The sequence below is a fragment of the Lepidochelys olivacea genome (assembly GCF_965140295.1).
Source record: "Lepidochelys olivacea isolate rLepOli2 genome assembly, chromosome: 9".
Taxonomy (NCBI): domain Eukaryota; kingdom Metazoa; phylum Chordata; order Testudines; family Cheloniidae; genus Lepidochelys; species Lepidochelys olivacea.
Genome location: NC_140419.1, coordinates 26010923 through 26037744, shown reverse-complemented (window position 1 = coordinate 26037744; position 26822 = coordinate 26010923). Strand labels below are relative to the sequence as shown.

General features: G+C 41.7%; 1 protein-coding gene and 1 long non-coding RNA gene across 2 annotated transcripts in view; one reads left to right on the top strand and one right to left on the bottom strand.

The window, feature by feature from the left end:
- Window positions 1–26822, top strand: part of LOC311526538 (uncharacterized protein) — a 101781-nt gene that overhangs the window by 40175 nt on the left and 34784 nt on the right. The window lies entirely within an intron of this gene.
- LOC311526845 overlaps window positions 1–26822 on the bottom strand; it is a 35196-nt gene that overhangs the window by 1630 nt on the left and 6744 nt on the right. Inside the window, exon 2 of the long non-coding RNA XR_014713176.1 lies at window positions 5588–5649. This is a non-coding gene — a long non-coding RNA (uncharacterized lncRNA). The remainder of the gene's footprint in view (window positions 1–5587; window positions 5650–26822) is intronic.

Below are 26822 nucleotides of genomic sequence, written 5' to 3'. Positions count from 1 at the left end.
TTAGTGTCCTTTTGCTTTTGTAGAGAAGCAAAGTGTGCGTTGTAAATGGCTTGTCTAGTTTCAGTAAAATCCAGCCATGAGGAAGTTTGTGTGGAAGGTTGGTTTTTTTATGGGAGTATCCATTTTTGAGAGCTCATTCTTAATCTTTCCCTGTTTGCTGTAGAGGATGTTGATCAGGTGATTCCACAGTTTCTTTGAGAGCGTGTGGCACAAGCTGTCAGCATAGTCTGTGTGGTATGTAGATTGTAATGGATTTTTTACCTTCAGTCCTTTTGGTAGGATGTCCATCTGTTTGCATTTGGAAAGGAAGATGATGTCTGTCTGTATCTGTGCAAGTTTTTTCATGCAGTTGATAGATTTCCACTCCATACGGCTAAATGCAGTGCCTTGCATAATGACAGGTTTCAGAGTAGCAGCCGTGTTAGTCTGTATTCGCAAAAAGAAAAGGAGTACTTGTGGCACCTTAGAGACTAACCAATTTATTTGAGCATAAGCTTTTGTGAGCTACAGCTCACTTCATCGGATGCATACCGTGGAAACTGCAGCAGACTTTATATATACAGAGAATATGAAACAATACCTCCTCCCACCCCACTGTCCTGCTGGTAATAGCTTATCTAAAGTGATCATCAGGTGGGCCATTTCCAGCACAAATCCAGGTTTTCTCACCCTCCACCCCCCCACACACAAATTCACTCTCCTGCTGGTGATAGCCCATCCAAAGTGACAACTCTTTACACAATGTGCATGACAATCAAGTTGGGCTATTTCCTGCACAAATCCAGGTTTTCTCACTTCCCCCCCACCCCCATACACACACAAACTCACTCTCCTGCTGGTAATAGCTCATCCAAACTGACCACTCTCCAAGTTTAAATCCAAGTTAAACCAGAACATCTGGGGGGGGGGGTAGGAAAAAACAAGAGGAGGTAAAAAAACAAGAGGTAACACAGGCTACCTTGCATAATGACTTAGCCACTCCCAGTCTCTATTTAAGCCTAAATTAATAGTATCCAATTTGCAAATGAATTCCAATTCAGCAGTTTCTCGCTGGAGTCTGGATTTGAAGTTTTTTTGTTTTAAGATAGCGACCTTCATGTCTGTGATTGCGTGACCAGAGAGACTGAAGTGTTCTCCGACTGGTTTATGAAAGTGAGAGAACCTGGATTTGTGCAGGAAATAGCCCAACTTGATTGTCATGCACATTGTGTAAAGAGTTGTCACTTTGGATGGGCTATCACCAGCAGGAGAGTGAATTTGTGTGTGGCGGGGGTGGAGGGTGAGAACCTGGATTTGTGCTGGAAATGGCCCACCTGATGATCACTTTAGATAAGCTATTACCAGCAGGACAGTGGGGTGGGAGGAGGTATTGTTTCATATTCTCTGTGTATATATAAAGTCTGCTGCAGTTTCCACGGTATGCATCCGACGAAGTGAGCTGTAGCTCACGAAAGCTTATGCTCAAATAAATTGGTTAGTCTCTAAGGTGCCACAAGTACTCCTTTTCTTTTTGCGAATACAGACTAACACGGCTGTTACTCTGAAACCTATTAACCCCTTTGTTGCTGGGCCAGTATGGGGTATATACACCCCATGAAAGGGAGATTGAAGATGATGTGCCATGAGGTAGTAATAGATATGGATGATGATGGTTGAAAAGGGGAAATTGTCTCCTTTCTCATCAAAGACATATAGCCCCTATTCAACACAGTAGTGTGAAGCCTCAGGATCTTGTTTGCCTCTTACTAAGCTTGGATGACCAAGCAGCATCAATTCTAAAAATGCCGCCTTCCACCTCGCTAGGAAATTTTGTCCCTTTCTCCCAGACAGTGACCCATGCATTTGTCAGCTCCAGATGAATTGTTGTAATTCACTGTATCTTGAAGGTGAGTGCATAGCTGATGCATAAGCTCTACCTGGTACAGAATGCAGCTGCCTACCTTTTCTGTGACTTAAGCCACTATGAGCACATCAGGCCCATGCTCAAGTCCCTCCACTGGCCCCCAGTCAGCTTCTGACACCAGTTGAAGGCTTTAGTTCTAATCTTCAAAGCTATTAATGGATCAAGCCACACATTCATCGAAGACCAAATTTTGATCTGTGAACCACAACGACAGCTGCACACTTCTGGGACAATGCAGCTCACAAAGCACAGGACAAAGTGTTACTCCTGAGAGCATTCTGTACCTAAAAATTCTGTGCACAATATTTTAAAATTCTGCAAGTTGCATTTGTCAATAAATAAATGCAGAGGCTCCAGCATGGCAGCGGGGAGCACAGGCCGCTGGCTGCACAAAGGAGGGAGATCACCCTGCAGCACCCCCACCCCTGAGACACAGACTCAGTGGTGAGGTTGTACCCGACCCTGACACAGCATAAGGCCTGGGCCTGCCCCAGAAACACCCTGGGGCCCTGCCCCGCTGCACCAGGTGTGGAGCAGGTTGGCTCAACCAGGCAAGATCCAAGTGTGAAGGGGCTCAGTGTGGGGGATCCAGATGTGGGGTAAAAGTGTTCTGTGTGGGACAATCTGGGTGCAGGCAGCTCAGTGGGGGGGGGTGTAGACTTGGGGGTGATCAGGATGCACAGAAGCTCATTGGGGGGGTTCCAGATGCAGGGGCAATGGGATTCTGTGGGGGCTTCCGGGTGAAGGTGTTTGGGGCTCAGGGGAGGGGTCCAGGTATGGGGGGCTCAGGTGGGATCTGGGGGAATGGGGCTTGGTGGGGTTGGGGGTCTGGGTGAAGCTAGTTGGAGGTTAGTGACATGGGGGTCTGGATGTGGGGGCTCAGGGGAGTGCTCATCAGTGTTGGGGTTGGAGTGCAGGAAGCTCAGTGGGGGTGGTCTGGGTGCAGGGGTGGGGGTCTAGAGGCAGGGGGGCTGAGTGCAGGGGTGCGCTAGATGCAGAAGTTAAGGTTCAGTTGCGTGGGATTTGGGCATGGAGTGTTCTGGATGTACAGGGTGAGGCTTGGTGGGGGTATCTGGGTATGGGAGGTGCAGATGCACAGGGTTGGATGGATGGGGGAAGCAGCTCCCCATACAGTGACCCCCTCCTCCTGCAGCTGAGAAGCGGTGGAGGCAGGAAGCAGGGGATGGCTGTAGCAATGAAAAAGAAAACCTATGCAACTTTGTACTGCACATGGCAAGACATTTTGCCAAAAAGCATGGCCCTTCTCTATACATATCACATAAGATGGTCCCTGGGACACAGAGTACAGCACATGGCCCTGCAGCATCTGAAAAATTAGGAGAAATTTGAGAGAATTCAAAGAGCAGCAAACAATAGTTAAAAGTCTGCAGAGATTGATGTAGTAGGAAAACTATTAAAAGGACTAAATATCGTTGCCCCAAACGTTTTACGTATGGAGCTGAAAATTAAGATCTAGTGATATTTGCCATGTTCTCTCCATATTATCTACTTTTACTAAATATCAAGGCACAAACTTCATTTGACTAACAGGATAAAGAAGAAAACAATTCATCTCCCTTACTAGTCAATCGGGTAATTCAATTCTTTTCTTTTCTGAAAGCAGTAAAAGATCATAGTCCTAGAAGAGATGAGTGCATGATGATGATGATGTTGGGAAATCATAAAAATGACTTGGATCATCTTTGCCTATGTGAAAGAGTGAAGGGGAAGTTAATAGGGATGAGGTCCTGAGGTCCCTTCCAACCCTGATATTCTGTGAATAATATGAATTAGTATGGAAAGGAGTGTAGTCTTTCCCCCTTGCAGAGAGGGATTAGGAGCTCAGCCCCAGAAACCCAATGATCTTTGAGACCAACTCTGATCTCCAGGAATCTAAGGCTGGCAAAGGGCCATCTATAAGCCATGTAGTCCCTCTTCTGTGACATCCCCCGCCCCCCAGTCCCCTCATCAGTGCAGTTCCTTAATTAGGAGCAGTAACTGTTATCGCAGTAGGCACTGGTTTTCTGGGCCCTAACTCATTTCCCTCAAAAGCTGCTCTGGAACACACGAGTAAATCATTTCACTTTGGTCTTTGTTCCTTTCCTAAGTTAGTCATTTAATCAATAACATAACTCCTCTAGTAATGTATTTGTAAGCCGAAATGTGAGACTGCTGAGGTGAGACCAGGATTTATACATATGGTTAAAGCAAAATAGATTTTGATTTTTATATAGCACCATTCATACACAGGGTAAAGCATATTGACTTCTTGTTGACTGGTATGTGAAAAGAAGATAATAAACTAGCAGTACTATATAAAATACGGAGACATTAACAAAATTTTAGTCTCTTGGCATCAGATTATGTCCTTTGACAGGACCTTAAAACCTCTCTGGAGCGGAAACAATAGGTTCGCTTAAAAAAAAAAAAAAGTTGGAAGTACTCCAGGCGTCTGTGCAGTTTGAGGTCCTTTTAGTCACTAAAAAGAAAACAAAGGTGAAACATCATTGCTTCTCAGCCCATGAGCCCAATTAGCACACAGCTGCGGCCGATGTGACATTAGCTACTCTGTGTGTGTATCTATATCTCCTGTGTGGATGCGGCCCACGTAACACAGAGAGCTGGATATGAGGCCCACAATGGTAAATAGATTGAGAACCACTGCATCAGACTAATCAGAAATTTAATTCTGAGTGGTTCACCTTTTCTGGATCCCTTTTCTAAAATGACTGTTGCAGAAAAATGTGCAGAACACTAGCAGAAATCCTTCAGATGACAAAAAACATTGAGAGAAATGTAATTTTTGCCATAATGCAGCCATTTCTGTCACCTTACCATCACAAACCTAGGTCTACATCAGCTACTTCTGGTCTCCAACTCTACACTTAAAATTTTTGCTGGTATTTTTTCAGTTAGGGACTGTTAAATTTTTACCAGAATAGCCCTAGTGTAGCTACAATTATATTGGTATAAAGATGCCTTGTACAGTTATTCCCCTTCCTGTATGGTAATAGTTAACCTATATAGTGATATACCTTCAACCACACTAGTGAGGTTGTACTGCTTCAGTTATATTGGTGTAATTAAAGCAGTACAATTTTTCTAATGTAGACAAGATCTTAGGAACTGAGCAAATACAGACAGACCTCACAAGTGCTGGGCATTTTACCAATGCCCTGTGAAAGCAACTACACAGGGCCATAACTCCATACCACAGCTAGAAAAAAAATTGGTTGTTTGGTGGTCGAATTTGAACTCAGGACTCCGTGCACCACAATGGAAACACTTCTCTCTTGAACTGCAGGGAGTGCCTCCTCTCGCTTGTAGAAGTCGTAGGTTCTTATCCTCTTATGTGAATCAGCTCTAAAAGGGGAAGCAACATACACTGGGCCAGTGTGTTACACTTATGTGCTTGGGTCTTTTAATCCAGCTTTTTCTAGAAGCATAACATTTATTTTTCTTAGAGTGCTTTTAAAAAAAGGAGAGAGTGTGCGTGGGGGCTGAGAGACTCATCTCCAGCCATGGTCACTGGACTTGCTCAGCATTTGCCACGAAGCTATCATAAATAGTAATTTCTCAAAACTCCTCGGATAGAATAACTACAAATCACTTATTCCCATGGGGGTGGGGAAGAAGGGAGAAGAATCCCCAGGCTTCTCCTCTGGAAAAGCCTTAATTACATACCTTCTTACTGCTTCTTACTCTGTTATAGAGATGTCCGCTCTGTCAAACAGTCACCACTGATTCTGTTTCAATTAAAAAACGTAGAGATGTTCCTTTTAATTTGCTTAATTAAAAATGTTATAATCGCTCAAAAGAAAAACAGATTTCCTTACCCATCTTATTCTTTTCCATTATCAACCTCATTTACCATAGAATATATTTATTTTCCGTACTGTTTGGTGTGCAAAACGCTATTCCTGAACGAGTGCCACATTTGCATCCTTGAGCTCTGGCTATTTAGCTTTAGGTACTATTTAGACATTCTTTTGAGAGTGTAAAGAATATTTTGACATTTTTCCAAAACCCTTTGGGCTGAAGATACTGATAATTAACAACACATGTGTGAGCTCCCACCCCATAGTATAGGAATGGAATGATTTTGTTCTTTTTTTCCTCAGTAACTGTGTGTATTAAACCAAGCCACTTGAAACAGTACTAATTAGCCCACAGAAGCACGGAAAGATTTTCTAGAGATATGTTTTTCTTGCACAGAGAATAAAAGGTGTGCAAAGTTGACACCAGTCAATTAATTGTATGGCTGTTTTGCTGAATTATTATTGTAGTAAACTAATATAAAAGAGTATAACTGATATCACATTTTAAATTAAGTCTCCTGGAATTGCATTTTGTGCTGTATTTTGAAAGGTGACCTCTAAATGAATTGTTGAGTTTATGGTGTTAGACTCTAAGTGCTGAGTATAAGTGAGTTTAATTCTAACATTTTTTTGTGGTGGCAGTAAAACAGTGATTTCAAGCTTTGCTTTTAGGGCTGGGCTTCTCAAAAGAAATTAAAGGAGTTGGAGATGGTGCCTTGAGCGTCCTTGAAAATCCCAATTCTCTGTCATTACTTGAGTTCATTTAATAGCAAGATATGTTCTTGTGTGGGCATAATATAATTCACACATGCACAGTAGTTTTGATACTTGATACAAATCTATTTGTAAAATACATGTATTTTTGAGTTGGCTGAGTGAAGCAAGGTCTAACGTTCAACTTGATGACATTTCTTTGTAACACAATCTGGTGAGGGGGAGGCGGATGAGTGGAGGCAGGAGGAAGTAGGAACCCACAGAGGGCAGGGGTAAAGGTATTGGAGATGGGGGAGGGGAACAGGGACCTGCAATGGGGTAACTGTATGAATGTGCATTGAAGTAGGAAGTGGGAGAAGTGGAGATAGGCAGGGGAAAATGGGGAATGAGGGGGGGCAGGGACCAGGAGTGGGGGAATGGAAATGGGGAGTGGGAAACTGTGGGGAACATAGAGGCCCTGCCATAGGAGGAATGGGGCAGCACACAGAGCCCTTGGCATGGGGGAGAGAAATAGGGGAGCATACAGAGGCCTGGGCATGGAAGGGATGGGAAAGATGAGGCAGGGCACACAATCCCTGTCAAGGCAGGGAAAAAGGGGATTCGGAGCCTTCCAGCCATGGGGGAAGCATATGTAAAGTGTGTTTTTTTTGCTTGAGAAAGAGAAGGTGAAGATGCTTATGCATATTCCAGTTTTTTATGCTCTCATGTAAAACTAGCATGTGGCATGTTACAAAGATAATGTTCCTCTTATGTCATTAGTACAGTAGTATTTGGAGCCTTTGCCAAGCTTCACAGACATCGTAATTGTCCAGGAATCAGTAACCGTGTGAAATGAGCTTGCTCAGCTGCAAATCAGCTAGTGAGGAAATGGTTCACAAAGGCTGGAATGTGAGGCAATGGGACTTGCATGTTGATAATAGGCACAGTGTTAACACTGTTTTTATACAGCTGGTTGTTCCCAAGTAGGTGGCAACAGATGCTGTGTTCCACCATCTTCTTTCTCCATGGAAACGCCACCTTCAACTCCAACCACTTTGAATTCACCCATTGACTTGTACAAAGATTTTGCGTTAGACATACCAGGATTCTAAACATACTCAGAAGCCTTCTATGTTTTTACAGTGCAGTTGGAGGAGGATTAGGTAAACAAACTAATTACCCAAATACTTTAGAGTCTGTCCTACTTTAAACTTAAAAATTTCTTTTGCACTTGAGAGGGCAATTATTTTGTACCAGGCTTCTTAAGTACAGGTGTGTGATGTTTTCATGCTGAAACCTGAAACCCACTGAAACTTTCTCAATTTTGTTACAAACCTGTAACTTGGGGCAGGTTAATTAAATGTTTGCTGAGATACGTGGGCTTTGTGGTGAACCTGCACTGAATATTGGGTGAACACATGAAGACTTGTAGTTTCCATAGTGCCTTTCCTGCGTGAATCTTGAAGTGCTTTAGGTAGGGATGATTATCCCCATTTTGCAGCTGATGAAACTGAAGCACAGAGAGGCTCATAGTAGGGGATTAATGATTTTGCCGCCCCTAGGCCCTGAAATAATTGCCACCCCCATATGAACTTGTTTTAGTTTTTTTACAAATTCGTTTGAACTAAAATGAATCTAAATATCATTAAAATTAACATTTTACAAGTTTTATTGTAATAAAATTACAAGTAGATCAAATTTTTTATTTTATATAGATACAATAAAATAAGTATGTGACTAGTTACATTTGTTTACACCTACACTTTTGAGCAGCAAACTTATTAATTAATTCTGTATAATCCAGAGAAGTTGTTAGATCCTTTTCAGTTGTCAGGAGAAAGGGAGTTTAATTTTTCTTCACGGAGATTAGCTCTCAAATAGTGTTTTTTGTTTTGTTTTGTTTTTTCACCCTTTTTATTTTCCCTTTCTTTTTGTATAGCATTTTTTTTTTAAACTGAGAACTGCTTAATTTCTTCCGGTCATATTATTAACCCTTAGGATTGTCACGAGTATGTTTACTAAATGGTGTCGCGCCGTCATTGGTGGTTTCAATACATGCTATGATTGGTAGAATCGCAGCGTCACTGATGCTTCAGTTTGGTGCTCAGTTACAATATGAACAAACAACGAATCAGGCATCTGACAGACAGTGGGCTTGTGCAAAAATGCTGCTATTATAAATTTGCCTCCCTTGCAAATTTGCTGGCCTAGACCTTGTCGGCCTAGGCGATAATATGCCATTGGGCTCAAGGCCTGATCCAATGCCCCTGAAGTCAGTGGAATTCTCTTCAATGGACCGTGGAGCAGACTCTAAGTAAGGGTGGTCAGAATTTTTTGGACAAACACTTTTTTTGTGGGAAGGTGCCAGTTTGTCAAAACTGAAATTGTTCATGAGAAGACGTCAGTTTAGATTAATCTACCAACTGGAAGAAAGTTTCAAAATTATTCAGATGGCTCTTTCTGACAGTTTTTTATGAAAGGAAGTTTTATTTTTAGTTTGAAATGACTTTTTTTTTCTTTCAAAATTTGTTAATTTTTGGTTAATACTTAAAAGTGAAAACTCAAGCAAGGTGGCTGAGGTAAAAGATTTTTTTTGAGGGTTTTTTGTCCCGATTTAGGAAGGGAAATTTTTTGGAAATCTCAAATTCTTAGGGGACAGGAAAACCATTTCCCACCCAGCTGTAGTGCTCAGTGACTTGGCCATACTCTCACATAAATCAGTAGAAGAGTGAGAAACAGAACGCATATCTCCTGTCTGTCTCCTATTCCAATCAGTTGGCATTGCTGCCTCCCTTAAGTATCTTTTTAAGTGTCTTCATCATAGCTACTAGTTTTATTCCTTCATACCTGCTAAGTCTCTCTAGTGCTGCTATCTCCCCAAAAGCTACTGCTTCCAAATTTTGGAATCTTTGGATACGAATTAATGTTGCAGCACAGCCTCCTCAGCCAGTGCTCTAGATCACTGGCATCCTTAGCTGTGATGAACCATTGTTGCTGAAAGCACATTTGGCATCTGTGGCCCCAGGTTAACAAGCCCCACATTGAACCAGGACTGAGAGTAGAGCAATATGAGCTAGGGAGGCCCCACCCCTCAACAGGTGCAAGGCATATTTGCAGTGGAGGAACACTTGAAAAGGGTGGAATGAGCTGCATGTGGCAGAAGGAAGGCAGGCTAGCTAATGTGGATAGCTGTGACAAGACTGGCAAAGTTTTGTGAAGGCTGCTCTAGCATAAGGGACTTGGATTCTCTCTCCTGCCCTTCCTTGGGAGCTGAAAGCCCTAAGAGAGAGTGACTGACTGAACAGGACAATCAGGAGTCTGCTAAGCCAGCAACCATGCCCCAAACTGAGGCATTTCAGGCTGGTGAGAAGTGATCTGGGGGAAACAGTTAGGGGTTGCTCAATTACTGAGCCGAATGCTTTAGTAAACCCCTACGGCCCTGGGTTGGATCTGGTGTAGTGAGTGGGCATGGGTCCTCCTAACTTGCCATGCTCCCCTGTTCCTCCCCCACCTTTGTAGTGACTGAGCTCTGATTGCTGTAACCAGAGGGAATAATTGGAGCATGAGGGCGTGATTAGTGATCCCAGAGGAGGTGTCAGCTACAGACTCAGACTGGCCAAAGCTGTAAGTCTGACCACTAGGTCAGCTGGTCATCAGGCCTTCCTGCTAAAGCTTCACAATAGTCAGTCTGGAATGAGAATCCACATTTGGCAAACAAGCACAAGATTCATTTTTCTCCTAGATCAGCAGGGGAATTCACTGCATAAAATGAAAGGGGAATTTCCCCTTTTCTCCTACACCTGGTACTAAATATTTAAACAAAGCCTTTACATAAGAGCAAAGTAGATCTGGCTCTAATACCCATCTGCCTCAGAGAACTGCCAAACCTTTACAATCTGGGTAGGGAGAAAATTAGTCATTTACAGTTAGCAAATAAAAGCTACTCCTGCCAAATATGCTTGTGCTTATTACACTACTTTTGTCAAGGCACATGAGTTTTGTTATTTGCCTCATGCTCCATTGCATTGAAATTATCAGAGTCTTTAGCATAATGGAGCTAACTTAAATAAATAACTTAAACAGAAAAATCCTTATTTTTATGGTAATGCTATAAACTGTAACCGGTTTCTACCATGTCTACTGTGTTGACTTAATGGTATAATGATAACATTGCCAGATGGGCCAACTTAATTGCTACTAGCATTTTGAGAAATGATGGTGAAATTGGCAAAAGGAAAAATAAGAAAAACTTGAAAAAATGTTTGACGCTTGGACAGTAGGTTAATGACAATTACACCAGAAGGAGGATTGTAGAGTACAGAGACAAATAGATTATTCTCTAAGATGGCGGGGTCGCGGGGGAGGATGGGGGGGAGAGACTGACAAACCCCTCAGTATCCCCATTTGGAAAAGTCTAATTAGTGATGGCTTTACAGAATGTCCCTGTCTTCATCCCCTTTTCATGTGTTATCGTACCAAAGTAGGGGCGAGTAGTAATAAGAAAGCAAGCATAGGGGACAGTACTGGGAAGGAACACTATTTAATAGTTAGAATTGCAAAATGTACTTCATTCTTTTATTTAGTTTTGAATACTGAATTAGAGCCAATGATGGTCTTGTGGCTAACACTAAGGACCAGGGACCAGATTTTTAAAGGTATTTAGCTGCCTTAATGAAACAGGCACCTACTGAAAATCCCCCTAAGCACCTATCTGCAGCTCTAGGTACCTAAAAATATTTTAAAAGTTGATCCTGGATGTCAATTGATGTGGATACTACCTCTGGGTCTCCCACGGGCTTGTTATCTGACCTTTGGCAAATCATGAGTTTAAATTCTCTGAATCTTAGTTTCCCCATCTGAAAAGTGATGGGGATTGTAATGTTTACCCACCTTAGTTTAAAAAAAAATGCTCAGCTCCTTGGATGAAAAGCACTCTACTGTGTAAATACAAATTATTATTGGGCCTGGTTGTGGAGCCTTCACTCATCATGGCAGGACACTTACTCAGGCAAGTAGTTCCACTGAGGTAAACAGGATTTCAGCGGGACTACTCTGAAAGCTAAACACATGAGTAAGTCTTTACAGGATCAGGGACTATACAGCTAAGTGCTCAGTGGGGTAAGTAAGGACTCCACAATCTGGCCCTATATTGTTAATTACATATAAAAATCTGTTTAACAAAATGTTGAGGTTGTGGAGGGAAGCACTCAAAAGTTCAGAAATGCCATAATTAGGGTTGCCTGTGCAATCTTAATTTTTCCCGTGTGTGTGTGTGTACACATTATGATACTGCCATTAATTATATGATCACATACTACTTTTTCTATAGAAAAATACTGCTGCACTTTGGTATCCCTTCAGGTCTCATCCTGGATCTTATAAATACATGGTCATAAAACAGTGAGGAAGAAACTGTGCCAAAGGAGGAAGAGTTTCATACCCTTTATCAAACAAACCTGGTTCCCTGCATGAACTGATGATTGCTGGTACACTCTGATATCCCTCCAACATTTATTCTTGATCTTCTTAATACATTGATGCTTTAAAGAAAAAAAAGTACACAAGGGTGCCAAGGAAAGAGACATGCTATTGAAAGGGCCTGTATGTAGTTTTATTGCTACAACTCAAGGGTATTAATAATTCTTCTTGCTTATGCACAAATCATGGCATCTTTCAGAGTTAGTTGGAAGATATGTTTGCAGTTAAAAGGTATAAACCTCCTTCTCCAAAACAGAAGTTCCGGACTATGGAAAAAGGAAAACCAAATTTGGTGATGGTTTACCTCTTCCATCATGCTGGGTTGTACTGCAGCAGAAACTTTGAAACCTATGAAGATGTGTTTATTAAAAATGGCATTAGGAAGCAATTCTGTATCAAACCCTGGCACAAATAACCACCCGAGCCCCCAAGGAAGGACTCAAACAGGCACAAATTATGTCCTTGTTAAAGAACATTGTATACTTAATATTATTTCCATAAATGACACTAATTATTTTACAGAAATAAGTCAATGTAATTATTATTGTATTTATGGACAATTCACCATATGCAGAAAGAACATCTGATTCCCCTACAATCTGTGCACTTGATGGAGTTTAATTTGTATTCATCTTATGCAGTTTCTGAATCCCCTTTCCTAATAGCAATTACTGTAGATATTATTGTGCCTCTTCGTAATAGAACAAGGCATGGGAAGTCCCTGATGGCTGCAAAATTTAAAAACTATTTTCCATTTATGTTTATTACTATGTGATCTACAGTGCAATCTAATAAATCCTGAGACCAACAATGACAGCTACATTACAGCATATAAAATTGTCCACTTTGTCCTTGGTTGCGATAGTTTTAAGAAAAGAGAATATTTCTCTCCAAGCAAGATATTATTGTTCTCATTTCAACTGGCTAGTGCCCCAAATATTACGCTAGATACTCTTATGGTTCTTTAAAGGATTACAAGTATATTTTGACAAGATCTTTACTCCTGGAATTACTAATGGCATGCTAATTACATTAGAGGCTTACCATGTACAACCAATAAAGCTGATTAAGATAACCCTTTTTCCTATTGAAAATGATAACAGCTTTCAAAATAATATTATAATGTTTAGGAAACATTGTTAATCTGCTTGGTGTTTAGTCTGTTTAACAATGAGATTAGTTCAAAATTCCCTCGGGCAGAGCTTAAATCATTATTTATATCATTTTTGGAAAACAACTTTTCTTTTTATTAATTTGCATTCCTTAACAGTGATGTTGGCTTCAGTGACTGAATTTCTCCATTCTACAGTGTGTGTTTTATCTGATTTGATTTTTTTCAATGTGTTTGCATTCTGTTTGTTATATGAGATGGCAGCACATCAAGATTTTCAACTCCTGTTAACAACTCTAAAATCTAATGGAGCCTAATTCAATGGAAATTCCATTTCTGTTTCTTCTTTGGGATTCTGTGGTTTGATGTAGTTCAACTGGAACCTGATACTGAATCAGCAGATGAAAATGCCTCTCTCGACCATAGGTACCTCTCTCCTTGCTTTGGCTCCATTTCCCCTCTACTAGCAGAATACTGAGATATTCCATGCCATGCAATGTGACTGACAAAGGCAAGGTTGTATAATATGAACTGAGCATACGCTAAGAAGAAGAGCATTAGCATCACTGGGCAAAACAGCATAGAGAAAACAATGTTTATGCTGAATCTATGAAAAGTGGAAAAATTTGGCATATTGCCCCCTTACTCCCCAACTCTTTCATGTGGCAAGATGTTTTTCACCCACAGATTCATTTCTATGGGCTGGGGAAGACTACCCAGGAACAGCTTCATCAGATTGCAGAATTTGCGAGGTAAATGTCATTCCTCAGGATTATTAGTCAGCCAATGACAGTTTTTCATGCTATATAACAACTTATACTCATATTTAATTGGTTGAATGTCTTGTCCTGCAATATCCTGATTGAAAGGTGGCATGGGTGTGATTTCTGTGAAACCAGTTTGAATTGGAATTAATTCCTCATGTCATTCCTAAACTAATCTCTTGTAACGGACACTATTGTGGTTTGGGTTTTTTTCCCCCTAATATACCTCGGAATGCTTACTTTAACTCCAAACACAACAAAGAGCATTTCCCCTTCCTGTGCATTCAAAACAGACTCTCGTGGAAACTAGAGATAGATAAGTTGATTTTGTCTACATCATTGCCTGGTACAGCCAAGCACATGTCATTGTTTTTCATTTTGCTGACAATTTTTCCTGGGAAATTTTGGCCGGCTCTACTTATTAATCAGATGAGCGAGGAAGCAAATTTCCACTTGTTAGATGGCAAGGGGTCACATCCCATGTAATGTTCAGACCCTGAAACCTTGCCATATGTGTACTACCTTATCACTTCTTTATAAAAGATGTGAGGAAAACAACTCTGATTCACAGCAGGCCAGTTTTACTCTAGACCTTTCCATCTGATACTGTTTTCCCACTCACCCATAGGACAGGATGCTTCCTTCATTTCTTGTTCAAAAATCAAGAACATTGTAAATGTTCCAGATGTACTCATGGTCTCTTCAGTTCCCTGGCAGCCTGTTGGCTAATGTCCTGAAAAATGTGAAACATTAGCCTACCATTAAGTAACCTGTGTGGTACAGATATTTCTCTCTTCAGAAACCTTAACTGGGAAGAACAGGACATCAGGAGGAAAGAATATACCAGAGTCACCACTAGGGATGGGCAACCTGTTCTGGATAGAATTAGTTCATTTTCCTGCCACTCTGACCCTTCACTTTGTGTTTGTGTTTAACCAAACATAAGCTGAAAAATTCTGAGTTTCTGAAATGTTTGGATAATACTTTTTAATGATAGCTTACAGTCTATCTGTAGGTCAGAACCAGTAGTGCTAAAATTCAGCTACTAGGGGCAGATCCAACACCCACTGAAGTTTTTCCATTAATTTCCTTATCCATTGGTTTGGGTCCTGCAGACTGGAATAGGGTTAGCCAGTGCAACTGAAGTCAATTAGACTTAAGCAGATGTTTAACTTTTTAAGAATGCACTTAAGTGCTCTATAGAAGCAGAGTCTAAAAGCATACAGAAGTCCATATTAGAAAACTAATCCACCCCTTGGTAAGGGCAATAAAAAAAAAAGTTTAAGCCAATTAAATACCCTTTGAGGACCTTCCAAAACAAAGCTTACAGTATTTGAAATGAACTATTATAATTAAAATATTTCCCATCTGATTCAAGGATTTATATGCCCAATTTTAAATAATATACTCCCTTAGATTACATTTATCCTGAAAATGCAGTCAGGCTATTTACAATAGAGGCTAAAGGGGTCGTCACTACAACATAGAAATAACATTTACTAAAACTGGATCCAAACATAAAAAAGGTGAAACAACATTATCAAAGCATATACATTTCCTTAATTTCTTTGGATAGGATTTACAGGCCTGCATTTATGCTCAGAATTGTGTTCTAACTATATTGCCTTTTGCTCCAAGGCTGTAAGTAAATTCAGTGGTTGCATATCAATTTGGCTATACTAACAAGCTGTGAAAAGTAGGTCTAGGTCCATTAGTCTCAGTCTAAAGTTTCTTTTTCAGGTTAACCTTGATGACTTGCACCTTGTGTACTGTGTTCATTGTAATGTAGAGCAAAGACTGAAGATGATAACTTTGTGAAGGTGGTAATGTGCCATCACCTTCCAAAGTTTGTAGAATTCACTTATGAGCAACCCATTGGTTGCTAATGAAAAGTTGCCATTAGCTGGCAGTTGCCAAGGAGCAGGGGCTGTAGCCAGGACAGGAAGTGCCGGGATGTGCCTGGCTTCAGCCCTCAAACCTGCCTGCAATCAAGACAGCAGCATAGAGGAGGGCTGCAGATTGGATACCAGGGCTTTCCATGGAGTGATGCATGATGTGGGCTGGGTGGGGAGGCTGTGGGCAGAGGAGTATGGGGGTGTTGAGGCCCCATAGAGCTGCACAGTAGCTCTCCCTGCAGGGTAGGAGGGGAGGCTATGGCAGCAGCGGGGAGAGGTATCCTACAGCTCTGTGGACCTTCATTGTCCCTGCTCCCCATGGAAAGCCCTGGCATCTAGGCTGCCAGTCTGATCTGTGATGCTGCCCTGCTAACAGTGCCTCCTCCCAGCCCACAGTGCTGGGACACCCCTGTTGAGCAGGGAGGCAGCCACTCCCCATCCTTTATCTCTTTTGCACTCTCTGGACACAGGCAGATGTGTGGGGCTGCAGCCAGAGAAGGCAAGTCCTAGTGCTTCCTTCCCTGACTGCTGCCCTGCAAACCTGCCTGCATTCAGGGCTTTTCTTCCCAAAAAAAAAAAAATTCTCAATGAACAGTATGCTGTTGCCAATATCTGGATCCCATGAACATTAAAGTCAATGGGACGGGGTTGGTTCCTGGCAGAATGTTGCTATTAACTGGAAGTCATTAATAACGTGGTTGCTCTTAGGCAGCGTCCACTGTAACTTCTAATTTGCTCTTCTGAAACAAGTATGAAAATGCCTCTGAATGACAGAGAGAGAGAGAGAGAGACAGAAAATACCTCTATGCCTGTATGCTGGAGAGGCAGAGTGTGTGTACATATGCAAGTAGCCTGTATGTAACTTAAACGTAACAATTCAGTTTACATACATATGCACTAACTCTAGATTAAGGGACATTTTTTCCATGTGTAATATTTATTTCTTATGCTGTTTAAAATAAAATGATGCTTCCCTGAGTCATAGTAACTTTGTCAGTACTAAAACTAAACGGAGCATCAGTGTAATAAAAGCAGGAACCAGAACCTAGAGCCAGGTTCTGAATCCATTTTATTGTTAGCACTAGTTCAAGTTACAATTCATAACTGCCCAAAACTGACAAGCAGGAAACCACAGTGTGACTCAAGATGTTCAGCAGTCATCTGTTCACATTTTTAATTTGTGAATTTGATATGCAAATAGTTCCTGTGCCTCTGGTGCTGATGTAGTTGAATGGTGCACACTCCCACACTGATGCATTGATGATCAACTATACGGGGGGTTCAGTCTAAAGTAAGCTCTTGGCTTTATTTATACCCCAGCCATTTCGTAGAAGATTTAAAAAAATATGGTAAATATTGAGCATTTTGCATCCAGTCATTTTATGACAGTGTTGTTACTGTAACTCAGCAGAGTCAAGAAATAGTACTTATAAAAATTATATGTTAATAAAATTCAGTCATTGTCTATAAGTTTGTGCTGCACACAATTCCCCGAGGCTAAATAAACTCAGAAAACGTCCTCTTTTTTTAGATTCTGCTGTGTGAAGTGTTTCTAAAATCAAGGACTTTGCTTCAAAATGCATGAAAAGTATGTGTCCTGTTAGCTGAGAGCTTTTTTGTGCTGAAGTTAATAACCACTTGATTTTGCTCTTTAAGCACATCGATATTTCACTTAAGGCTCTACAAAACAGAAAAGATACATGCCCTTCTGGCATGTTTAACCCTGAGGAGGATACCGTGCCTGGGTATGCACTCAGTCAGATTACTCAAGGAGGTCAGCCTCTTGCACCAAGGGAGGAAAAAGCCCACTTTGCAGCAAGGAGTAGCAGAGCTCCCCTGAGGGCAGGTAGTACAAGTACATGAGCCTTCCATCCATAAAAGACTGCTGTCCCCTATTGTTATTCTCTCCCTCCTATGCCCCCCCCTGATAAATTCCATCGAGATGGTAGAGAGGCCCTTGCAATGAATAAGACCATGATGACCTGGCTCTCACCTTGAACAAGAGTCAAATATAGTAACCACAAAGGGTTCCTTTTCTGAGGCTGATGGATTCATGCAGACCCTGTCGCTCCCAGGCCGCCTAGAAGTTGCAGATTAAGGCTTGGTCTACATTACCAGCTTATGTCAGTGTAACCACGTCACTCAGGGGTGGAAAATCCACACCCCGCATGACACAGTTATACTGACCTATCTTCCCGTGTATTAACAGGAGGGCTTCTCCCATCAACATACTCCATCTCCCCAAGAGGTGATGGCTATCTACACCCACAGGAGAAGCTCTCACCCCTCTTTTTTCTTACTGAATTGTATTTTAGTTATGAGACAGGGCATTTGGGCTGAGCGGGAAACTTTAAATAATCTCCCTTAGCTGTTGGGTTGTCGGTCAGATAAGGAAGAGATCTGACTCTTGCTCTAGGGCAGCAGAGGCTTGTTCTGAGGATGGTCAGTGCAGTCCCTGCACTGTGGGATGATAATAGGTGACTAGTACAGACAGTATTGTATAAACACACACATGAGTAAATCAGGCATCACTAAATGAGTCCTGAGAGGAGTGTCTATCAAAGCAAGAAATACTCTACTGTGTAGGTATGTTAAATAAACTGCGTCGGAATGTGGGGACTAAACCAAAAGGAACATGTCATGGTCTTTGATGTTCCTCAAGCTACTGTGTGTGGCAAGAAAAAGTTTTAGCACTCAAACCTGACAGGCGGCAGAAGTGCTAGCACTTGGGCCAGAGCAATGCTACTAGCAGGGACGAGGAAAACTAGAGGCCGCTCCTATCTCATTGCTAAGACTGGCATGCTCAGGCCCTGAGGTAAGGGCAGAGAAGGTGCTGGGACTGTGAGGAAGTAGTCCAGGGAAATGTACTGAGAAATTGGAGAGGATGCAGCACATGTCATCTACAGGGTCCTGGGTGGGACCTGGAGTAGTGGGTGGGCCTGCAGCCATCCCTCACCCCCACTTGCCACTGAGGTAGTGGCTGGACAGTTGGACTGCAGTACTGGCCCCTAGAACAGGGAAGCACAGCGTGTGGCACGGCTGGAGGGCTGTGTCATGAAGAGGATGCCTCAGTCCTTGGACTGATGGCAGGTGAGATGCTATTGGGAGTGGGCATACTGTCCGGTGGAGCTGATCCCCCAAGACCACCAGCAGGAGGCTCTAGCACAGTGAGTGGAGTCCTGCCACAAAGCTAAATGGATTGTGCTTCTTGAGTCACTCACTCTAAGGAATTTTCTGCAGTCCTCCTCATGGCACTTCTCTGAACCTTCTCCAGTTTTTCAAAATCCTTCTTGAATTGTGGGCACCAGAACTGAATACGATATTCCAGTAGTAGTCATCACACCAGTGCCAAATACAGAGGTAATATAACCTCTCTACTCCTATTGTTTATGCATCTAAGGATCGCATTAGTCCTTGTGGTTACAGTGTCACCCTGGATGCTCGTGTTTTCAGGGATGTGCTCCCTCCTCCTCCCTGACATCTCTGAGGGCTTTATCCCCGCCATTCTGAATTACTTTATTTTCTATAATCATTGGAAGGTATCACTAGTGTAATGGCCTGTGGGCCAAATTCTGATGGGCTGTAAAGCGGTGTAAGTGAGGTCTAACTTGGATCTGTTAGTCTAGACCTAAAAACAGCACAAGCAGACCCTGAGACCTGGTAGCAGAACCAGCATCACTAAAGAGGGGGCATGTTGAATGTATTTTGATTAAAGTTAGGTTTGTTTAATTGGGAATATGGATTGGTGATAGGAAGGAAGTATGATCCTTGCATTCAAAAAGTTTGTAAAGCATTGCACTGAAGTATTTATTCTCCTCTCTGTAGAACAAGCAAATGGCTACATTCTCCTGACTGCTCATCCACTATTATTACTGCACTCCCACCATCTGAATGTACCTTTGCTTCTACTAATGGTGGTTGACCCCTCCATTTTAGCTTGCGTTTGAGAACATTATGGCATTATAAGGGTAATGTTAGCAACCTTACTGCAGAACATCTGATTGTTCAGCCAATATCTCTGCCATTAATTGGCTTGGCATTGCTGGGGGGTGGGGGGGAAGCCACTATGACCTATGACTAGCAAGCTTTGCTATTTGGAAGGAAAACCGTCTCTAGGCAATCGTAATATGATTCACAGATGAACTGGAAGAATGGGGAAATATTTCCATTGCTCCAGCAGCTCCCTAAAGGGATGTTATTGCATAAGGTTCAGCAGCTGACTTGGGAAGAAAACAGGAAAAATAGGCAGCATATCCTAGCTGATCTAAACTTTTATTGAATTTCCTGGAGCACTGATTTAAAATTCCCTTCATGAAATATGTAAACATTGAAGCAGTTTGGCAATGCTTATTGCTTCACACAAAATAAAAAATAAACTGCCAAAAAAATCCTGACTTTTTTTTTCTTAATCAATTGTTCATCATATGATGTGTCCAATGGGATCATTGTTGGTTTGCAGAGTTAAATAATTGGATTTTAAACTATATATCGGTTATTGTTCCATAATTTAGGTAGTAACTGAAATGTGAAGATAGGTAGAGACATGAGACACTGCCATTTACATTTACTTGTTCTAAATCATGTTGTGAGCTTTATTTGAGAGCTAATTTAAACAGCTTTTCAGAGTCACTAAGCTAGTATAGATAGTATTTTAATGTAGGCTTTTGGGATTTTTGGTGATGGGGTTATGAACTGACTGTAGCAGATAAAACAGTTCCCATAAATCGATTTGTATATTTTTAAAGAGCAGGCCCCAGAGATTTCAAACACTATTTTTCTCCTAGAATTCTTGGAGAAGTAGGACAGGTATATGGATATTGTACAGTTCTCCATTAGCACAAGTTTCCATGTAATTGTTATAGAATCATAGAATATCAGGGTTGGAAGGGACCTCAGGAGGTCATCTAGTCCAACCTCCTGCTCAAAGCAGGACCAATCCCCAATTAAATCATCCCAGCCAGGGCTTTGTCAAGCCTGACCTTCAAAACTTCTAAGGAAGGAGATTCTACCACCTCCCTAGGTAACGCATTCCTGTGTTTCACCACCCTCCTAGTGAAAAAGTTTTTCCTAATATCCAACCTAAACCTCTCCCACTGCAACTTGAGACCATTACTCCTTGTCCTGTCCTCTTCTACCACTGAGAATAGTCTAGAACCATCCTCTCTGGAACCACCTCTCAGGTAGCTGAAAGCAGCTATCAAATCCCCCCTCATTCTTCTCTTCCGCAGACTAAACAATCCCAGTTCCCTCAGCCTCTCCTCATAAGTCATGTGTTCTAGACCCCTAATCATTTTTGTTGCCCTTCGCTGGACTCTCTCCAATTTATCCACATCCTTCTTGTAGTGTGGGGCCCACAACTGGACACAGTACTCCAGATGAGGCCTCACCAATGTCAAATAGAGGGGGACGATCACGTCCCTCGATCTGCTCGCTATGCTCCTACTTATACATCCCAAAATGCCATTGGCCTTCTTGGCAACAAGGGCACACTGCTGACTCATATCCAGTTTCTCGTCCACTGTCACCCCTAGGTCCTTTTCCGCAGAACTGCTGCCTAGCCATTCGGTCCCTAGTCTGTAGCTGTGCATTGGGTTCTTCCGTCCTAAGTGCAGGACCCTGCACTTATCCTTATTGAACCTCATCAGATTTCTTTTGGCCCAGTCCTCCAATTTGTCTAGGTCCCTCTGTATCCTATCCCTGCCCTCTAGCGTATCTACCACTCCTCCCAGTTTAGTATCATCCACAAATTTGCTGAGAGTGCAATCCACACCATCCTCCAGATCATTTATGAAGATATTGAACAAAACCGGCCCCAGGACCGACCCTTGGGGCACTCCACTTGACACCAGCTGCCAACTAGACATGGAGCCATTGATCACTATAAAACATGCTGGGTTTGTCCAGTTCACCTAAGTCAAAAAAACATGTATTGTAATGAGCTCAGTGAAACTTTATTATGAGTTGAGTTAAAACCCCAGTGAGGTTGATAGGTGTGAACTCACTCTTCAGTTAACATAACTACATGCATAGACCCCATCTAAGACAAAAGCTGTGTGCGAACCCCAGACATTTTTGGTCGAGTATTATTTTTGGTAGGTGTGTGAGTGTATGGGCAGGGAGGTCACACAGAAAATGGAAACAGATGAAAACAGAGGGAGAGGCAGAGGCAAAAAGTAAATGGCACGGTGTGATGCTGGAAAAAGTAGCTAGAGAGAGCTTTTGGGTCTGGTGTTGGCTAGAAAAAGCATCTCTAAACTAAGGAACCGCTCCTTTTGTTTTTTGGTTCTTCCTGTATTTGGAGGAATGGGACTTTGTATAATCATTGTAAAGAAGCAAGATAACATCAAAGAAAATACCAGACTCCAGCAGTTTCTAGTTCAAATGGAACATCACCACAGGCCCAAAATTTGACTCTCCCCTCAGATCAAAAATAGGCAATAGTATTAAATGATCCAGGGCTTGATCTTGTGAGGGTCCGAGGAGCCTCCTATAAGGTGCTGACTAGTGTCAGCTCCTATTGATTTGTTATTGTTGTATCTAGAGGTCCCAGCTGAGATCAGGACCCCATTGTGCTAGGCCCTGTATAAACATGTGGTAAGAGAGAGTGCTACCCAGAAGAGGATATTCAGCACTTTACAGGGGATTCCCAAACCTTGCTGGGTAAGGCCCTTATTGCCTACTTGTTTTTCATCCTAGCTGAACTAGACAGACTTTGGTCAAGCTTTTCACAAACAACTAGTGAGTCCCAGTTTTCAAGTGCCCAAACGGAGATACTAGTAAAGGGACTGATTGTCACAGAGCAGGTGAACAACACTCTCTTAAAATCAGGTCTCTTTAAGGTCTTTCCAATTGGCCCCCACAAAATTGAGCCCCCCCCCCATCACTAATCACTTTGTAAAATCTTTGCATTTGCCCCCTTTCTACCTATATTCAGCCAATTGCAGGCAACCGGCCAATTAGAAAAACCTCTTGTTTATAATACAAAGTATATGTGCATGTTGTAGGGAAAATGATCTTATTTACTTGCAATGAGAAAGATGTCTTTTTTTTTCTTCCAGCATGACCTTTAGTTTCTACGCTCTTTATTGTGAAATGAGCTATCATAGCCTTTTAGTTCCTACCCATACTACAGCAGAAACTCTTAGTACTGACTGTCGAAATTCAGTTATTTTTAGCAAGACTCTAGCATGGTTCCACTTCGGTGTGGATGGGAATTTTTTTCTTCTATGACCCATCCTAGATAAACCCGAGATTGAGCTTCTCGGATCTCTCACTATATACCATGTTTTCTTTGAATCATTCTCATAGCTCTTTTCTGAACCCTTTCCAATTTTTCCACATCCTTCTTAAAGTGCAGACACCAGACCTGGACACAATATTGCAGTAGGGATTCTCACCAATGTTGTATACAGAGGTAATATTGTCCCTATTCCTACTTGATATTCTCCTGATAAAACATGAAAGGATCACTCTGGCCTTTTTGTTATAGCATTGCATTGAGAGCTCATATTCAATTGGCTATCATCCATGAGCTCTAAGTCCTTTTCAGAGTCACTGCTTTCCAGGATACAGACTCTCAGCCTGGAGCTGAATAACCTTGCATTTGGCCAAGTATCAGAGGGGTAGCCATATTAGTCTGTATCCACAAAAACAACGAGGAGTCCAGTGGCACCTTAAAGACTAACCGATTTTTTTTGGCATAAACTTGTGTGGGTAAAAAACTCCACTTCAGATGCATGGAGTGAAAATTACAGATACAGGCATAAATATACTGGCACATGAAGAGAAGGGAGTTACCTTACAAGTGGAGAATCAGTGTTGACAAGGCCAATTCAGTCAGGGTGGATGTAGTCCATTCCCAATAATAGATGAGGAGGTGTCAATACCAAGAGAGGGAAAATTGCTTTTGTAGTGAGCCAGACACTCCCAGTCCCTATTTAAGCTCAAATTAATGGTGTTAAGTTTGCAAATGAATTTTAGTTCTGCTGTTTCTCTTTGAAGTCTGTTTCTGAAGTTTTTTTTGTTGAAGGATGGCTACTTTTAAATCTGTTATTGAATGTCCAGGGAGATTGAAGTGTTCTCCTACTGGCCTTTGTATGTTACCATTCCTGATGTCTGATTTGTGTCCATTTATTCTTTTACATAGAGATTGTCCGGTTTGGCCAATGGACATGGCAGAGGGGCATTGCTGGCTCATGATGGCATATATCACATTAGTAGATGTGCAGGTGAACGAGCCCCTGATGCGGTGGCTGATATGGTTGAGTCCTCTGATGGTGTCGCTAGAGTAGATAAGGGGACAGAGTAGGCAATGGGGTTTGTTACAGGGATTGATTCCTGGGTTAGTGTTTTTGTGGTGTGTAGTTGCTGGTAAGTATTTGCTTCAGGTTGGGGGGCTGTCTGTAAGCGAGGACTGGCCTGCCGCTGAAGGTCTGTGAGAGTGAGGGATTGTTTTCCAGGATAGGTTGTAGATCGTTGATGATGTGCTGGAGAGGTTTTAGCTGGGGGCTGTACATGATGGCCATTGGTGTTCTGTTGTTTTCCTTGTTGGGCCTGTTCTGTAATAGATGACTTCTGGGTACCTGTCTCACTTTGTCAATCTGTTTCCTCACTTTCCCAGGTGAGTACTGTAGTTTTAAGAATGCTTGATAAAGATCTTGTAGGTGTTTGTCTCTGTCTGAGGTATTGGAGCAAATGCGATTGTATCTTAGGGCTTGGCTGTAGACAGTGAATCGTGTGATGTGTCCTGGATGGAAGCTGGAGGCATGTAGGTAAGTATAGCGGTCAGTAGGTTTCCGGTATAGGGTGGTGTTTATGTGGCCATCACTTATTTGCACTGTAGTGTCCAGAAAATGGATCTTTTGTGTGGACTCGTCCAGGCTGAGGTTGATGGTGGGGTGGAAATTGTTGAAATCCAGGTAGAATTTTTCAAGGGCCTCCTTCCTGTGCATTTGGCTTTATTAAGAAGTAATTCTTCTGCTCTATTCTGCACTGATTAGGCCTCAACTGGAGTATTGTGCCCAGTTCTGGGTGCCACATTTCAGGAAGGATGTGGACAAATTGGAAAAAGTCCAGGGAAGAGCGACAAATGATTAAAGGTCTGGAAAACATGACCTATGAGAGAAGATTGAAAAAAAATGGGTATGTGTAGTCTGGAAAAGAGAAGACTGAGGGGGAACATGATAAGAGTTTTCAAGTACATAAAAGGTTGTTACAAGGAGAAGGAAGAAAAAATGTTTTTCTTAACCTCTGAGGATAGGACAAGAAGCAGTGGGCTGAAATTGCAGCAAGAGTTTAGGCTGGACATGAGGAAAAACTTCCTAACTGTCAGGGTGGTTAAGCGCTGGAATAAATTGCTTAGGGAGGTTGTGGAATCTCCATCACTGAAGGTTTTTAAGAGCAGGTTAGACAAACACCTGTCAGGAATGGGCACTCTAGATAATATTTAGTCCTGCCATGAGGCAGGGGACTGGACTAGATGACCTCTCAAGGTCCCTTCCAGTCCTATGATTCTATGAAAACATGTGTTTGATATCCATGTAGGGTCTCAGTAATCCAGATTTGATTTCTTTCAAAACAAATTTTTATCAAAGGTGACATGTTTCCATGAAATATTTTGCTTTCAACAAATTGGCATTTTCCAACAGAAAAAATGTTCTGTCCGGAAATTTCCAAACTGCTTTAGTTGCAGTATTTGGACCTGAGCCACACATTTGAAGATGTTTTTAGATGAATAAGTGCCAGCAAAAAAGTGCTAGATTTTTAAATAACTTTCTTTTTTGGAATGGGGTGTAAAATAAGTGACTAGTTCAATTCGTTTAAGTGTAAAATAGAGATGTGGCCATGTCAGTGCAGTAGAAAGGATTAATGAGTCATTCTGATAGCATGACTTGAATTTGCTGTTTGGGGATCTTACAGATATTTAAGATGCATTTGAAATGCTCTGAAGGTAATACTCAAATTGACCGTTCTGCTAGTCTAAAAGATATATAAACAGTACTGATCATAGAGCCTTATTATGTCTATTTTGCAGCAGAAACAACAGCAGCGTGGCACTGTGTTGGGGATAACATATGTAGACCTTATTGCCATCCAAAGAATGCTTTCTTTGGATTCTAGTTCTACCTATTTGTCTTACATTTTTTTTCACATCTGCTCAGCAAGAGTTATTCGCACCCTTGGACAAATGAGCACAAACTGACGGAGCTGATATTAATGTCCCATGGGGGGATGATATTTTTATCTGGGAAACAAAAGTGAGGCTCCTGAAAGATAAACACATAACGTATCCAGACACAGGGAGCAATGCCCATTGGATAATCATTCTTTACATGATTTAATATTAAGAAAACTATTTTAGAGAGCTCTGGATAACATTACTTAACTCCATACACTGAAACAATCACAGTCCTTTATAAATAAGAAACCTTAAAGAAAGGGTACATTATTATATGAAAAGTAATGAGAAGACCCAAAGTCAATCTTATGGCTAATTCTTTGCAATAAGTGAAGTTGTAGATTACCATAACACACATATTTTGCTAATAAACTAAAGATTCAACAAATTTAAACTGTCAAACTGAAGCTTCTCCATCCAGATGCTATCTGCATTCACTTCAACTGCTGAAACTGGGCCAAAAAACATTTCTATTCTGTGTTTTCAAGTGTTTGGATCTCCCTAATGTAACAGTTATTACAGCTTGTTGCTGTTGCTTGTTCCACCTCTTTCCTCAAAACACAGGGCCAAATAATTGCTAATGTTCAGGGTCAAATATTGAGTGTAATAAATGAAAACTCTTCCAGAACTTGCAAAAGAAAAAACAAATCTTTTTTAATTCTTTAATTTTTGTCATGTCATTTTAAAATGACGTTCTAGAAATTCATAATGTAGACAGACATGGAAGGGAAATGTCTCTGGACACTGAGAGAGTTCTATATTGCTGACATCTTTCCGAACTGAGTAGTGGGTAGAATAGGGCACCAAGGCTATGTCTACATCTGGAGCTACAGGTGTGATTACCTGTAGACATACTCATGTAGACATTTTAGCACACTAAAAATAGTAGTGTAGCTGGCATAGCACAGGCTGTGGTACCTGGCAGCACAGTCTAGCTATGCCAGGTACTTACACACACAGTTCAGGCAGCTTTGTACTCAGCA